This window comes from Sphaeramia orbicularis, chromosome 21, assembly GCF_902148855.1.
Source record: "Sphaeramia orbicularis chromosome 21, fSphaOr1.1, whole genome shotgun sequence".
Taxonomy (NCBI): domain Eukaryota; kingdom Metazoa; phylum Chordata; class Actinopteri; order Kurtiformes; family Apogonidae; genus Sphaeramia; species Sphaeramia orbicularis.
In genome coordinates, this window is record NC_043977.1 from 58,778,657 (window position 1) to 58,796,156 (window position 17,500).

Below are 17,500 nucleotides of genomic sequence, written 5' to 3' on the forward strand. Positions count from 1 at the left end.
TTTTTTTTTTTTTTTTTGCTAAAATTAATTTGTTTTTGATCATGTAATAGTTTGCTGTAAAATGTTGCAAATAATTTTAGGCAACATTTAGGCTATTTAATGTAAATTTTTATTAGTAAGTTTTAATTTTTTCATCAGGTACTATTACTAAGTACTAAGTACTGTACCCACATCCATTTACAGACCCACAGATTAGCTTATATAAGAGTCTGTTTGAACGCAGACGCAGCAGGAAGTGTGGAGGATCTGTCCAAAGAACGACTGGGAGTTAGAGGGGCACGAATTCAACGGATTATTCAACTTCAGAGTTTATGTCATTTATCAGGAGATGAAACTGAAAAACAGAAATAGTAGAAGGTTATTTTACACTGAGGGAGGCGGAGCTAAAGTCTGGTGGGGTTTGTTGTGGAGCTGAGGGGGCGGAGCTAAAGTCTGGTGGGGTTTGTTGTGGAGCTGAGGGGGCGGAGCTAAAGTCTGGTGGGGTTTGTTGTGGAGCTGAGGAGGCGGAGCTAAACTGTGGTGGGGTTTGTTATGGAGCTGAGGGGGCGGAGCTAAAGTGTGTTGTGCTCCGGCCCAGTTGAACCTGTGGTGCTGCTGGACTTGTGTTGGGTGTGAACAGCTGATCCTCCACAGGCTGTGCAGTCTGATGTCATGACTGCTGTAAATACACACTCCACTTTCATTTATCTGTACACATTATAAACCTTCTGCCTGTAGCGTTATGCCGTCATCAGCCCCCTGTCCAAACTGAGGGGATGTGTCCAATACCACACACTGAGGGGTAGGGTTAGGGGTAGGGGTAGACCTGTAGCCATGATCTGAATCTGAATCTGCTTATTGGTCCAGTATGTGAACACATACAGGGAGTTTGGCTTCAGTTTTTACGTTGCTCATGACCAGGGATGGAAGCATTACCACTGTAACCATAAACTGCAGTAAAATCATAGACGGTTAGTGTTAGCGTTTAAATTCTAATTCTCATGATAACTGTGTTTGATTACTGCACTTTTATGGAAAATACCCTCTGTACAGATCTGCTTTAATGTCAAATATTTGAGTATAGTTTGAATTTATTACAATTTTAATTTTCTATACCTAATATTTGAACCAATATTCACTTTTAAAGTCTGTGAAAAGGTTCATTAAACATCTGTGTGTTATTTATGCAATAAATTATATATATTTATCAAATCAGATTTTATATATTTTTAAGTTTTTATAGTAGGTTAAAGTGTAAAAATAATGGACAGATGAGATAGATGAAGTTGTGCTGAAAAAACAGATCCAAACATGGGTATAGTAAACATTTGTTTCTATAGTATATAAAGGCAAAAGCAAAAGGACTGAAAAACAGACAGAACAGACTCAGACCACTAAGGGTTAATATGTGAATGTTTCTGACACAGAAGGGACACTGGGACTGGTATTATTATATATATATATATATTTTGTTTGTTTTTTCTCAAAATCCAACTTGGTTCAGTTCTTTCAGTGTGTGTATTTGTACTTTTTGAACATTTTGAGCAGAATTTCAATAATACTGCGATAATAATGAGAACTGTGATAATTTTGGTCACAATAACCATGATCTGAAATGTTCCTATGGTTCCATCCCTACTCACGTCATACAGTTCTGACATGAACCCTGACCACATGTGGACCTGACAGACAGGACCTAGATGTCCACCAGGTCACCACAGGTCATACTGGTCCATGACCTGGACCGGCCCATCAGTCTGAAGTGGATCGATTTTGGAGTGCAGGTCCAATTCCTGCCGTGGCCAGAGCAGGGTACTGTTCGATTATTTCAGAGTCAGTGTGGGTCGTAGTGTGTGATCTGTCCAGTGTCTGATCATGTGTGACTGAAGCAGAAGGTCTGGGCCACACCACAGTGAACCTGGGCTGTGTCTGGTCCTGGTCCTTCTAATAGGATCACTTTAGCTGCTGGTTCGATGCTGGACTGACTGAAAACCAGGTGTTTCTGTCACACCTGTTTTCAGACAGAAAAGCTGCCACCTTTGTACACACTGGTCTTCTAGTTTTAAAATAATGTTCTAATGGGACAGTTACATTCCAATGTCTTGTGTGTTGTGTTTGGAAAAAATTAGATCGGTATCGGCCAAAATCAGAAATCAAGATCAGCTCAAAAAATTCTAATATGGTGTAAGTTTGGTTATGTGAAGCACAGATCCTGGCGTAAATGGACACACAATCACATGGTGCTGAATAACATGTGGAAGGTTGAAAATGCGTATGTAGAACATGTCAAATGCCTTAAGAAGTGGTGACGTATGTGGAAGAAAACATCAGTTCTGCAATAGATCGCAATATTTTATTTCACAATACTGTATCGATATTAAAAAAGTACTGTATGGATATTTGTAGGTATTTATTCAAATGCAGATATTGTGGAGGTTCATTTGAGTTTTTTGTTTTTCTTTTTTGTTCATATTTTATTTATTATTTTTTTAACACTTTTATTAAATAATGTTAATTCCTTTGTTGGGATTGAACTAAGTTTGAACACAGGAACATGTTGTGATCGACACTGTAAAAAAAAATCTGTAATTTAACAGAATTTTCACTGTTTATTTGACAGATTTTTCCAGTATTTTTCAGATCCAGGAAAATATCAATGAAATGACAAAAACAGACTGTGATTTTACATGTCAAATGTAAAAGAACATGAAAAACTATAACTGTGAAGAACCAGAAAATTTACCTTTTTTTTAAAGAATTTTTTTCTCTTTTCACAGAAAAATACAGTTAAAATACATTTGCAAATGTATCATAATTTTACAAATATTTATTTTCTATTTATGAGATTAAACTGTTAATTTAAAGTTTTATACTGAAAAAAAAAAAAAAACAGCTAAAATTCCTGACAGTTAACGGTAACAGAAGTATTAGTTCTGTCAGTTGAACCAGACTTGTTTGTTCATTGACAAATATCTTGTGTAATTACAGGAGGTTTCACAACAAAACTGTTGAATAAATGTGTTTTTGTGAATGTATAACATGTATAAGCACTGATAAACTGTCCAAATACAGTTTTTATCAGTGGATTGGACAACTGAGTCTCACTGAAAATTATTTATATATATATATATATATATATTTATAGGGAATTAGATTGTTTTAATACATGTAAATATTCTGTATTAAACATTAAAAAGTCAAAAAAAATATGTAAAATCTCATGTAAAGTTAGAGCAAAAAACTGTATTTGAATTATGGAAAATTAGTGTATTTTTATGAGATGGTTATTTTCTGTTATTTAACAGTATTTTTTTGGTGCCCCTGCTGCTGGAATAATACTGTTTTTTTTTTACGGGTTCTTTTTTTTTTTTTTTTTTTTTACAGTGTAGCATTAGATCCTGTTGGGATCAAATAAAAATGTGTTTAGTATTTGTGCAGATTTCTGCTGTAATTAAATTCTTCCAGGAAATAATCATTAAAAAAAAGAATCAAACAAAAAAGTTGCCTTTGTAACAGTATCATGATATATCGTGATATTTGGAATCATGATCCCAGTATTGGGGTTTGTATGGTATGGCTGGATCCCTGCAGATCCACAGCCCCAGTGACACAGCGCTGTTTGTTTGGCTCAGTGTGGCTGTGGAAGGTCTGACAGGAGATACTGAATGCATCCTCCTGTTTCCTTCCTTTAGAGGAAGTTCTGACGTGTCTGAACTCCACTAAATAAACAGTGGCAGTGTGTTTTGGGTCAGATAGAGGCTGAAGGAAGCACAGGACATGAGGGACTGGACGTCTGCGGTCAAAGCCGTCTGTCTGCTCTTATCTGTGACCGACGTCCAGCTGCTGTCGGACAGACCAGAACAGACCAGACCAGAGCAGACCAGAACAGACCAGAGCAGACCAGACCAGAGCAGACCAGAACAGAACAGACCAGAGCAGACCAGAACAGACCAGACCAGAGCAGAACAGACCAGACCAGACCAGAGCAGAACAGACCAGACCAGACCAGACCAGACCAGAGCAGACCAGAACAGACCAGACCAGAGCAGAACAGACCAGACCAGACCAGAGCAGACCAGACCAGACCAGACCAGACCAGACCAGAGCAGACCAGACCAGAACAGACCAGACCAGACCAGAGCAGAGCAGAGCAGAGCAGACCAGAGCAGACCAGAGCAGACCAGACCAGAGCAGACCAGACCAGAACAGACCAGACCAGAGCAGAGCAGACCAGAGCAGACCAGACCAGACCAGAACAGACCAGACCAGACCAGACCAGAGCAGAGCAGACCAGAGCAGACCAGACCAGAACAGACCAGAGCAGACCAGACCAGAACAGAGCAGACCAGACCAGACCAGACCAGAACAGACCAGACCAGACCAGACCAGAACAGACCAGACCAGACCAGACCAGACCAGACCAGAGCAGACCAGAGCAGACCAGAGCAGAACAGAGCAGACCAGACCAGAGCAGACCAGAACAGAGCAGAGCAGACCAGAACAGACCAGACCAGACCAGACCAGAACAGACCAGACCAGACCAGAGCAGACCAGACCAGACCAGAACAGAGCAGACCAGACCAGACCAGAACAGACCAGACCAGACCAGAGCAGAACAGACCAGACCAGACCAGACCAGACCAGACCAGAGCAGACCAGAACAGACCAGACCAGAGCAGAACAGACCAGACCAGAGCAGACCAGAACAGACCAGAACAGACCAGACCAGACCAGAACAGACCAGACCAGACCAGACCAGACCAGACCAGACCAGACAGACCAGACCAGACCAGACAGACCAGACCAGACCAGACCACACAGACCAGACCAGAGCAGACCAGACCAGACCAGAACAGACCAGACCAGACCAGAGCAGACCAGACCAGACCAGAACAGAGCAGACCAGACCAGACCAGAACAGACCAGACCAGAGCAGACCAGAACAGACCAGACCAGAGCAGACCAGACCAGAACAGACCAGACCAGACCAGAACAGACCAGACCAGAGCAGACCAGACCAGACCAGAGCAGACCAGACCAGACCAGAACAGAGCAGACCAGACCAGAACAGAGCAGACCAGACCAGACCAGACCAGACCAGAGCAGAACAGACCAGACCAGACCAGAGCAGACCAGAGCAGACCAGACCAGACCAGACCAGAGCAGACCAGACCAGAACAGACCAGACCAGACCAGAGCAGAGCAGACCAGAGCAGACCAGACCAGACCAGAGCAGACCAGACCAGAGCAGACCAGACCAGAACAGACCAGACCAGAGCAGAGCAGACCAGAGCAGACCAGACCAGACCAGAACAGACCAGACCAGACCAGACCAGAGCAGAGCAGACCAGAGCAGACCAGACCAGAACAGACCAGAGCAGACCAGACCAGAACAGAGCAGACCAGACCAGACCAGACCAGAACAGACCAGACCAGACCAGACCAGACCAGAACAGACCAGACCAGACCAGACCAGACCAGACCAGAGCAGAACAGACCAGACCAGAGCAGAACAGACCAGACCAGACCAGAGCAGACCAGACCAGAACAGACCAGACCAGACCAGAGCAGACCAGACCAGACCAGAACAGAGCAGACCAGACCAGACCAGACCAGAACAGACCAGACCAGACCAGAGCAGACCAGAACAGACCAGACCAGAGCAGACCAGACCAGAACAGACCAGACCAGACCAGACCAGAACAGAGCAGACCAGACCAGACCAGACCAGACCAGACCAGAGCAGACCAGACCAGACCAGACCAGACCAGACCAGACCCAGAACAGAGCAGACCAGACCAGACCAGACCAGACCAGAGCAGACCAGACCAGAACAGAGCAGACCAGACCAGACCAGACCAGAACAGACCAGACCAGACCAGACCAGACCAGAACAGAGCAGAGCAGACCAGAGCAGACCAGAACAGACCAGACCAGAGCAGACCAGAACAGACCAGACCAGAACAGACCAGACCAGACCAGAGCAGACCAGACCAGAGCAGAGCAGACCAGAGCAGACCAGACCAGAACAGAGCAGACCAGACCAGACCAGAGCAGAACAGACCAGACCAGACCAGAGCAGACCAGACCAGAACAGACCAGACCAGACCAGAGCAGACCAGACCAGAACAGAGCAGACCAGACCAGACCAGACCAGAACAGACCAGACCAGACCAGAGCAGACCAGAACAGACCAGACCAGAGCAGACCAGACCAGACCAGACCAGAGCAGACCAGACCAGACCAGACCAGACCAGACCAGAGCAGACCAGACCAGACCAGACCAGAGCAGACCAGACCAGACCAGAGCAGACCAGACCAGACCAGACCAGAACAGACCAGACCAGACCAGACCAGAGCAGACCAGACCAGAACAGAGCAGACCAGACCAGACCAGACCAGACCAGACCAGAACAGACCAGACCAGAGCAGACCAGAACAGACCAGACCAGAGCAGACCAGACCAGACCAGAACAGACCAGACCAGAACAGACCAGACCAGAGCAGACCAGACCAGACCAGACCAGACCAGACCAGACCAGAGCAGACCAGAGCAGACCAGAGCAGACCAGAGCAGACCAGAGCAGACCAGACCAGAGCAGACCAGAACAGAGCAGAGCAGACCAGAACAGACCAGACCAGACCAGACCAGAACAGACCAGACCAGACCAGAGCAGACCAGACCAGACCAGAACAGAGCAGACCAGACCAGACCAGAACAGACCAGACCAGACCAGAGCAGAACAGACCAGACCAGACCAGACCAGACCAGACCAGAGCAGACCAGAACAGACCAGACCAGAGCAGAACAGACCAGACCAGAGCAGACCAGAACAGACCAGAACAGACCAGACCAGAGCAGAACAGACCAGACCAGACCAGACCAGACCAGACCAGACCAGACCAGAGCAGACCAGAACAGACCAGACCAGAGCAGAACAGACCAGACCAGAGCAGACCAGACCAGACCAGAACAGACCAGACCAGACCAGAGCAGACCAGACCAGACCAGAACAGAGCAGACCAGACCAGACCAGAACAGACCAGACCAGAGCAGACCAGAACAGACCAGACCAGAGCAGACCAGACCAGAACAGACCAGACCAGACCAGAACAGACCAGACCAGAGCAGACCAGACCAGACCAGAGCAGACCAGACCAGACCAGAACAGAGCAGACCAGACCAGAACAGAGCAGACCAGACCAGACCAGAACAGACCAGAGCAGAACAGACCAGACCAGACCAGAGCAGACCAGAGCAGACCAGACCAGACCAGACCAGAGCAGACCAGACCAGAACAGACCAGACCAGACCAGAGCAGAGCAGACCAGAGCAGACCAGACCAGACCAGAGCAGACCAGACCAGAGCAGACCAGACCAGAACAGACCAGACCAGAGCAGAGCAGACCAGAGCAGACCAGACCAGACCAGAACAGACCAGACCAGACCAGACCAGAGCAGAGCAGACCAGAGCAGACCAGACCAGAACAGACCAGAGCAGACCAGACCAGAACAGAGCAGACCAGACCAGACCAGAACAGACCAGACCAGACCAGACCAGACCAGAACAGACCAGACCAGACCAGACCAGACCAGACCAGAGCAGAACAGACCAGACCAGAGCAGAACAGACCAGACCAGACCAGAGCAGACCAGACCAGAACAGACCAGACCAGACCAGAGCAGACCAGACCAGACCAGAACAGAGCAGACCAGACCAGACCAGACCAGAACAGACCAGACCAGACCAGAGCAGACCAGAACAGACCAGACCAGACCAGACCAGAACAGACCAGACCAGACCAGACCAGAACAGAGCAGACCAGACCAGACCAGACCAGAGCAGACCAGACCAGACCAGACCAGACCAGACCAGAACAGAGCAGACCAGACCAGACCAGACCAGACCAGACCAGAGCAGACCAGACCAGAACAGAGCAGACCAGACCAGACCAGACCAGAACAGACCAGACCAGACCAGACCAGACCAGAACAGACCAGAGCAGACCAGAGCAGACCAGAACAGACCAGACCAGAGCAGACCAGAACAGACCAGACCAGAACAGACCAGACCAGACCAGAGCAGACCAGACCAGAGCAGAGCAGACCAGAGCAGACCAGACCAGAACAGAGCAGACCAGACCAGACCAGAGCAGAACAGACCAGACCAGACCAGAGCAGACCAGACCAGAACAGACCAGACCAGACCAGAGCAGACCAGACCAGAACAGAGCAGACCAGACCAGACCAGACCAGAACAGACCAGACCAGACCAGAGCAGACCAGAACAGACCAGACCCAGAGCAGACCAGACCAGAACAGACCAGAGCAGACCAGACCAGACCAGACCAGACCAGACCAGAGCAGACCAGACCAGACCAGACCAGAGCAGACCAGACCAGAGCAGACCAGACCAGACCAGACCAGAACAGACCAGACCAGACCAGACCAGAGCAGACCAGACCAGAACAGAGCAGACCAGACCAGACCAGACCAGACCAGACCAGAACAGACCAGACCAGAGCAGACCAGAACAGACCAGACCAGAGCAGACCAGACCAGACCAGAACAGACCAGACCAGAACAGACCAGAGCAGAGCAGACCAGACCAGACCAGACCAGACCAGACCAGACCAGAGCAGACCAGAGCAGACCAGAGCAGACCAGAGCAGACCAGAGCAGACCAGAGCAGACCAGACCAGAGCAGACCAGAACAGAGCAGAGCAGACCAGACCAGACCAGACCAGACCAGAACAGACCAGACCAGACCAGAGCAGACCAGACCAGACCAGAACAGAGCAGACCAGACCAGACCAGAACAGACCAGACCAGACCAGAGCAGAACAGACCAGACCAGACCAGACCAGACCAGACCAGAGCAGACCAGAACAGACCAGACCAGAGCAGAACAGACCAGACCAGAGCAGACCAGAACAGACCAGAACAGACCAGACCAGAGCAGAACAGACCAGACCAGACCAGACCAGACCAGACCAGACCAGAGCAGACCAGAACAGACCAGACCAGAGCAGAACAGACCAGACCAGAGCAGACCAGACCAGACCAGAACAGACCAGACCAGACCAGAGCAGACCAGACCAGACCAGAACAGAGCAGACCAGACCAGACCAGAACAGACCAGACCAGAGCAGACCAGAACAGACCAGACCAGAGCAGACCAGACCAGAACAGACCAGACCAGACCAGAACAGACCAGACCAGAGCAGACCAGACCAGACCAGAGCAGACCAGACCAGACCAGAACAGAGCAGACCAGACCAGAACAGACCAGACCAGAGCAGACCAGACCAGACCAGACCAGACCAGAACAGACCAGACCAGACCAGAGCAGACCAGACCAGAACAGAGCAGACCAGACCAGACCAGACCAGAACAGACCAGACCAGACCAGACCAGAACAGACCAGACCAGACCAGAGCAGACCAGAACAGACCAGACCAGAGCAGACCAGACCAGAACAGACCAGACCAGACCAGAGCAGACCAGAACAGACCAGACCAGAGCAGACCAGACCAGACCAGAACAGAGCAGACCAGACCAGACCAGACCAGAACAGACCAGACCAGACCAGAGCAGACCAGAACAGACCAGACCAGAGCAGACCAGAACAGACCAGAACAGACCAGACCAGACCAGAGCAGACCAGACCAGACCAGAGCAGACTAGACCAGACCAGAACAGAGCAGACCAGACCAGAACAGACCAGACCAGAGCAGAGCAGACCAGACCAGACCAGAGCAGACCAGACCAGACCAGAACAGACCAGACCAGACCCAGAGCAGACCAGACCAGAACAGAGCAGACCAGACCAGACCAGACCAGAACAGACCAGACCAGACCAGACCAGAACAGACCAGACCAGAGCAGACCAGAACAGACCAGACCAGACCAGAGCAGACCAGACCAGAACAGACCAGACCAGACCAGACCAGAACAGACCAGACCAGACCAGAGCAGACCAGAACAGACCAGACCAGAGCAGAGCAGAGCAGACCAGAGCAGACCAGACCAGACCAGACCAGACCAGACCAGACCAGAGCAGACCAGAGCAGACCAGACCAGAGCAGACCAGAGCAGACCAGACCAGAACAGACCAGACCAGACCAGAGCAGACCAGACCAGAACAGACCAGAACAGACCAGACCAGACCAGACCAGACCAGACCAGAACAGACCAGAGCAGACCAGAGCAGACCAGACCAGACCAGACCAGAGCAGACCAGAGCAGAGCAGAGCAGAGCAGAGCAGACCAGAACAGACCAGAACAGACCAGAACAGACCAGACCAGAGCAGACCAGAACAGAGCAGAGCAGACCAGAACAGACCAGACCAGACCAGACCAGAACAGACCAGACCAGACCAGAGCAGACCAGACCAGACCAGAACAGAGCAGACCAGACCAGACCAGAACAGACCAGACCAGACCAGAGCAGACCAGAACAGACCAGACCAGAGCAGACCAGACCAGAACAGACCAGACCAGACCAGAACAGACCAGACCAGACCAGAGCAGACCAGACCAGACCAGAGCAGACCAGACCAGACCAGAACAGAGCAGACCAGACCAGAACAGACCAGACCAGAGCAGACCAGACCAGACCAGAGCAGACCAGACCAGAACAGAGCAGACCAGACCAGACCAGACCAGAACAGACCAGACCAGACCAGAGCAGACCAGAACAGAGCAGACCAGACCAGACCAGAACAGACCAGACCAGACCAGACCAGACCAGAACAGACCAGACCAGACCAGAGCAGACCAGAACAGACCAGACCAGAGCAGACCAGAACAGACCAGACCAGACCAGACCAGACCAGACCAGAACAGACCAGACCAGAACAGACCAGAACAGACCAGACCAGACCAGACCAGACCAGACCAGACCAGAGCAGACCAGAGCAGACCAGACCAGACCAGACCAGACCAGACCAGACCAGACCAGACCAGAGCAGACCAGAGCAGACCAGACCAGAACAGACCAGACCAGACCAGAGCAGACCAGACCAGAACAGACCAGAACAGACCAGACCAGACCAGACCAGACCAGAGCAGACCAGAGCAGACCAGAGCAGACCAGAGCAGACCAGACCAGAACAGACCAGAGCAGACCAGAGCAGACCAGACCAGACCAGACCAGAGCAGACCAGAGCAGACCAGAGCAGACCAGACCAGACCAGAGCAGACCAGACCAGAACAGACCAGAACAGACCAGACCAGACCAGAGCAGACCAGAGCAGACCAGAGCAGACCAGAGCAGACCAGACCAGAACAGACCAGAGCAGACCAGAGCAGACCAGAGCAGACCAGACCAGAGCAGACCAGAGCAGAGCAGAGCAGAGCAGAGCAGACCAGAACAGACCAGAACAGACCAGACCAGAGCAGACCAGAACAGAGCAGAGCAGACCAGAACAGACCAGACCAGAGCAGACCAGAACAGACCAGAGCAGAGCAGAGCAGACCAGACCAGACCAGACCAGACCAGACCAGACCAGAGCAGACCAGACCAGAGCAGAACAGACCAGAACAGAGCAGACCAGACCAGAGCAGAGCAGACCAGAGCAGACCAGAGCAGACCAGACCAGAACAGAACAGACCAGAGCAGAGCAGAGCAGACCAGAGCAGACCAGACCAGAACAGACCAGAACAGACCAGACCAGACCAGAACAGACCAGAGCAGAGCAGACCAGACCAGACCAGACCAGACCAGAGCAGACCAGAACAGACCAGAGCAGACCAGACCAGACCAGAACAGACCAGAGCAGACCAGACCAGACCAGAGCAGACCAGACCAGACCAGACCAGAGCAGACCAGACCAGAGCAGACCAGACCAGAACAGACCAGAGCAGACCAGAACAGACCAGACCAGAACAGACCAGAGCAGACCAGACCAGAGCAGACCAGACCAGACCAGACCAGAGCAGACCAGACCAGAGCAGACCAGACCAGACCAGACCAGAGCAGACCAGAGCAGACCAGACCAGACCAGACCAGAGCAGACCAGACCAGACCAGACCAGAGCAGACCAGACCAGACCAGACCAGACCAGACCAGAGCAGAGCAGACCAGACCAGACCAGACCAGAGCAGACCAGACCAGAGCAGAGCAGACCAGAGCAGACCAGACCAGACCAGAGCAGACCAGAGCAGACCAGAGCAGACCAGACCAGAGCAGACCAGACCAGAGCAGACCAGAGCAGACCAGACCAGAGCAGACCAGAGCAGACCAGAGCAGACCAGAGCAGAGCAGAGCAGACCAGAGCAGAGCAGACCAGAGCAGACCAGAGCAGAGCAGAGCAGACCAGACCAGACCAGACCAGACCAGACCAGACCAGACCAGACCAGAGCAGACCAGACCAGACCAGACCAGACCAGAGCAGACCAGACCAGACCAGACCAGACCAGAGCAGAGCAGACCAGACCAGAGCAGACCAGACCAGAGCAGACCAGAGCAGACCAGACCAGACCAGACCAGACCAGAGCAGAGCAGAGCAGACCAGACCAGACCAGAGCAGACCAGACCAGACCAGAGCAGACCAGAGCAGACCAGACCAGAGCAGACCAGAGCAGACCAGAGCAGACCAGACCAGACCAGACCAGACCAGAGCAGACCAGACCAGAGCAGACCAGAGCAGAGCAGAGCAGACCAGAGCAGAACAGACCAGAGCAGACCAGACCAGACCAGAGCAGACCAGACCAGACCAGAGCAGACCAGACCAGACCAGACCAGACCAGAGCAGACCAGAGCAGACCAGACCAGACCAGACCAGACCAGAGCAGACCAGACCAGACCAGAGCAGACCAGACCAGACCAGAGCAGACCAGACCAGAGCAGACCAGAACAGACCAGAACAGACCAGAGCAGAGCAGACCAGACCAGAGCAGACCAGAGCAGACCAGACCAGACCAGAGCAGACCAGAGCAGACCAGACCAGACCAGACCAGAGCAGACCAGAGCAGACCAGACCAGACCAGAGCAGACCAGAGCAGACCAGACCAGAGCAGAGCAGAGCAGAGCAGACCAGACCAGACCAGACCAGACCAGACCAGAGCAGAGCAGACCAGACCAGAGCAGACCAGACCAGAGCAGACCAGAGCAGAGCAGACCAGACCAGAGCAGACCAGACCAGACCAGACCAGACCAGAGCAGACCAGAGCAGACCCAGACCAGACCAGAGCAGACCAGAGCAGACCAGAGCAGAGCAGACCAGAGCAGACCAGAGCAGAGCAGACCAGAACAGACCAGACCAGAGCAGACCAGACCAGACCAGACCAGACCAGAGCAGACCAGACCAGACCAGACCAGACCAGAGCAGACCAGACCAGAACAGACCAGACCAGAGCAGAGCAGAGCAGACCAGACCAGAGCAGACCAGAGCAGACCAGACCAGACCAGAGCAGACCAGACCAGACCAGACCAGACCAGACCAGACCAGAGCAGACCAGAGCAGACCAGACCAGAGCAGACCAGAGCAGACCAGAGCAGACCAGAGCAGACCAGACCAGACCAGACCAGACCAGACCAGACCAGAGCAGACCAGAGCAGACCAGAGCAGAGCAGACCAGACCAGAGCAGAGCAGAGCAGAGCAGACCAGACCAGAGCAGACCAGACCAGACCAGACCAGAGCAGACCAGACCAGAGCAGACCAGAGCAGAGCAGAGCAGAGCAGAGCAGACCAGAGCAGACCAGACCAGACCAGACCAGAGCAGACCAGACCAGACCAGACCAGACCAGAGCAGAGCAGACCAGAGCAGACCAGAGCAGACCAGACCAGAGCAGACCAGACCAGAGCAGACCAGAGCAGAGCAGACCAGACCAGACCAGAGCAGAGCAGAGCAGACCAGACCAGAGCAGACCAGACCAGACCAGACCAGAGCAGACCAGACCAGAGCAGACCAGAGCAGACCAGACCAGAGCAGACCAGACCAGACCAGACCAGGGAAACTGGTGAGGTCAGCCTGTTCTCTGTGACAGGAACAGTCGTCCTGGTCAGGTACCGCTCATGGTGGATTCCCACAGACCTGATGCCTTCTGTGGACAGATCAGACCTTGGTGGTGTGTTTGAGCTCAGGGTCTTGGTGGGAAGTAGGGCTGCACAATTAATCGTTAAAGATCGTGATCTCAATTCACACATGAATGCGATCTCATTTCTAAACACGAACGATTCTTAAGCATTTTATTTCACGGCTGCATTACAAACAAACGCAGAACCGCCGCCGCCTCTGCCCTCAACCAATGGTAAAGCGTCTGTGGAACATGTGACCTGCTGCTGTCCACTGCAGTTCAGTGAAGAAAGAGTGACTGACAGCAGAGGAACGACTGCGGTAAAGAGAGGGAAATGGAGGAAAACCACAGTGGGAGGGGCCAGAGTCCCCCACCTGAGCTGGTGTCCAGTGGGAGGGGCCAGAGTAACCCACCTGAGCTGGTGTCCAGTGGGAGGGGCCAGAGTAACCCACCTGAGCTGGTGTCCAGTGGGAGGGGCCAGAGTAACCCACCTGAGCTGGTGTCCAGTGGGAGGGGCCAGAGTTGCCCACCTGAACTCCTGCACAGTTCAGGTTGACATTCCTGGGTGTTCATCTCATGTCGCTCTTTTCTGTCCATCGTCCAGAGTGAAAGGAGAACAACACCAGTGTTCAGAACCCAGAGCTCCTCCCTCCCCCTGAACGCTGTGCATGTGTGGATCCACTGTTTCTGTTTAAACTGTGGATGTTCAAAACACATTTCATAATGATTTTTCACAAATTACATTTTTTATGATTTTTTGAAACTGGTGCATAAAAATAACAAAAGTCAACAGAGCGTAACAGAAGAGAAATGGAGCAGAACCATGTTTGGTCCACAGTTGAATCTGGTCCCAGTCATGTGTCTGTCCAATTAGATTCAATTCACATCAATATTAGTTGAGTTCTAATTTTAAATGTGTGGGAAATGGGATTTTCAGTGTTCAGTGTAAATGTCCACAGAGTCCACATTCCACAGTGGATGTGGACAGTTTAGTTCCACATACAAGAGACTGTTCTAAGCTACAGGTGGATCCAACTGGAGGAGAATCAGAGTCGTTTGAATTTTGGATGAATTCTGGAAAATGTCTCAGTGATGACAGATGGAAAACTGTAGATGTTGTGACCTTGCTGTGACCTTGAACTTTGTCCTGCTGGGACCAAAATGGACTGGGTTGATCTCAGGGCCTAGGCCTATCTGTGGGGAAGATCTGGGAAAGATGGGTGGAAGAGTTTTACACTAAAGATGAAAACAAACAAACAAACAAACAAACACACAAAGCACAGTGATGACCACACCTCTTGGAGGAGGTAATGACATGTCACTCGATGCCGTTGTAATATTCATTTATACCTCGTACGTTTCAAACTGATTTACTTCTTTTTTTTTTTTTTTTTGAAGTCAGATTTGAACATGTCTTGGAGGGCCTGTTTTCCTCTGAATCACTGAGCTGACATTCATCGCTCTAACTTTGAAGAGACAAACACACTACGCTATAATAATAATAATAATAATAATAATAATAATAATAATAATAATAATAATAATAATAATGATGATGATGATGACGATGATGATGATAATAATTTTAATAATAATAATAATAATAATAATAATAATGATGATGATGATGATGATGATGATTATAATAATAATAATAATTTTATTAATAATAATAATAATAATAATGATGATGATGATGACGATGACGATGATGATGATAATAATAATAATTTTAATAATAATGATAATAATAATAATAATAATAATAATGATGATGATTATAATAATAATAATAATTATAATAATAATAATAATGATGATGATGATGATGATGATAATAATAATTTTAATAATAATAATAATAATAATAATGATAATAATAATGATAATAATAATAATAACACTGGAGCCTTCAGGCCATGGAACACAAAGCCGTTGTCAGTGGAACAGTGGGTTCTTGTGTTCTTCACAGTGGGTTCTTGTGTTCTTCACAGTGGGTTCTTGTGTTCTTCACAGTGGGTTCTTCACAGTGGGTTCTTGTGTTCTTCACAGTGGGTTCTTGTGTTCTTCATCCATCAGACAACAGCAGAGGCGGTCTGTTCAGGCTGTCGGTGCTGCGTACACACAGGAGGTCCTTCCAGGTTCAGTTCTGCTTAAAGTCAGATGAACATTTTTGATTTGCATATCATTGAGGTGTTCTTGAAGCCATAATAGACTGACTGAACCAACAGCAGTATGGTTAATGTGCAGCCGTGGTAACCACACTAATCACACACACACATAAACACCGGGTCTCATTAATTTATGGTGAAATTTAATTAGAGGCTCCCTGGTGTTTGAAGTCTCCCCTTTATTAGTGGGCCTGGGGCCGACTAATTAATGTTTACAACAGAGAGACTCCAGAACAACAACTGACACAACAACAAACCAGAGAAGAACAACAAGAGGAGGACAAGAGCAGGAGTATAAGAAAATATGGTTCTGCAACAGACCACAGTATTTATTTTACAATACTCTATCGATATTAACCCTTTCATGTGTGAATTATTAGAACCGTAATCAAGACTTTTCTCCTGAATGGTTTTATTCCTCTTTAAGCATGAAAAAAAACAATGCGATTGAAATTTTTTTTATGAAGCTACATTTCATGGACGTGCAAACATGTGTGCAAAGCCGGACACCATGACATGACACCACCGAGCAGACTGGCAACAGACCAGGACTGTCCAAGTCATGTCAGTTCAGCTCCATATTCAGCTCAATCTGATCTGCAGTGGGCCCGACCAGAAAAATAAGAACAGAAGAACATAGAAATAATGACAACTGCAAATGTTTGTCTTTGTTTTAGTGTAAAAAAAACCAAAACATTAAATTATGAAAATACTTACTTTTAAAAACTATCAAAAAAACAAAAAAAACCCTGAAAAAACTGAAATTTAAATTAAAAAACATGAGAAAATTTAGTGTAATTTTCTCAGTCTTCTTCCTCCACTTCTCATTAGTCCATGTGCATTCTGGATCAGATCTGCAAAGACACTAAACACTGAGGAACAGGAAGAAAAGAGTTCAAACTGGACTGAATTTAATACAGACATTTCAGGTTGGACACATTTTTAAAATTTTAATTTTTTTTTTTTTTTTACTTAATTGAAGATTTTTTTTGGGCTTAATTCAAGATATTTTTTAAAAAACTTAATTGAACATTGTTTTGGCTTAATTCAAGATTTTTTTTTTTACTTTATTGAAGATTTTTTTGGCTTAATTCAAGATTTTTTTTTTTTTTTTTAACTTAATTGATGATTTTTTTTTTTTTTTTGTCTTATTTCAAGATTTTTTCCTTAATTCAAACTAATTTTTTTTTTTGCTTAATTCAGTTCAAGACTGTGGAATTTTTGCACTTGGCAAAAACCTCCCAGGGGCTGAACTGGACCCTTTGGGGGGACACATGTTTGACAGCCCTGCATTAGAGCATGAGCAGAAAAATTAATGTTGTCCT

The 17,500-nt window shown here is 48.9% G+C and overlaps 1 protein-coding gene across 3 annotated transcripts in view; it reads left to right on the plus strand.

Annotated features, from left to right (window-relative positions):
* Positions 1-17,500, plus strand: part of LOC115413084 (tissue factor pathway inhibitor-like) — a 93,693-nt gene that overhangs the window by 1,119 nt on the left and 75,074 nt on the right. The gene's annotated exons all lie outside the window — the stretch shown is intronic.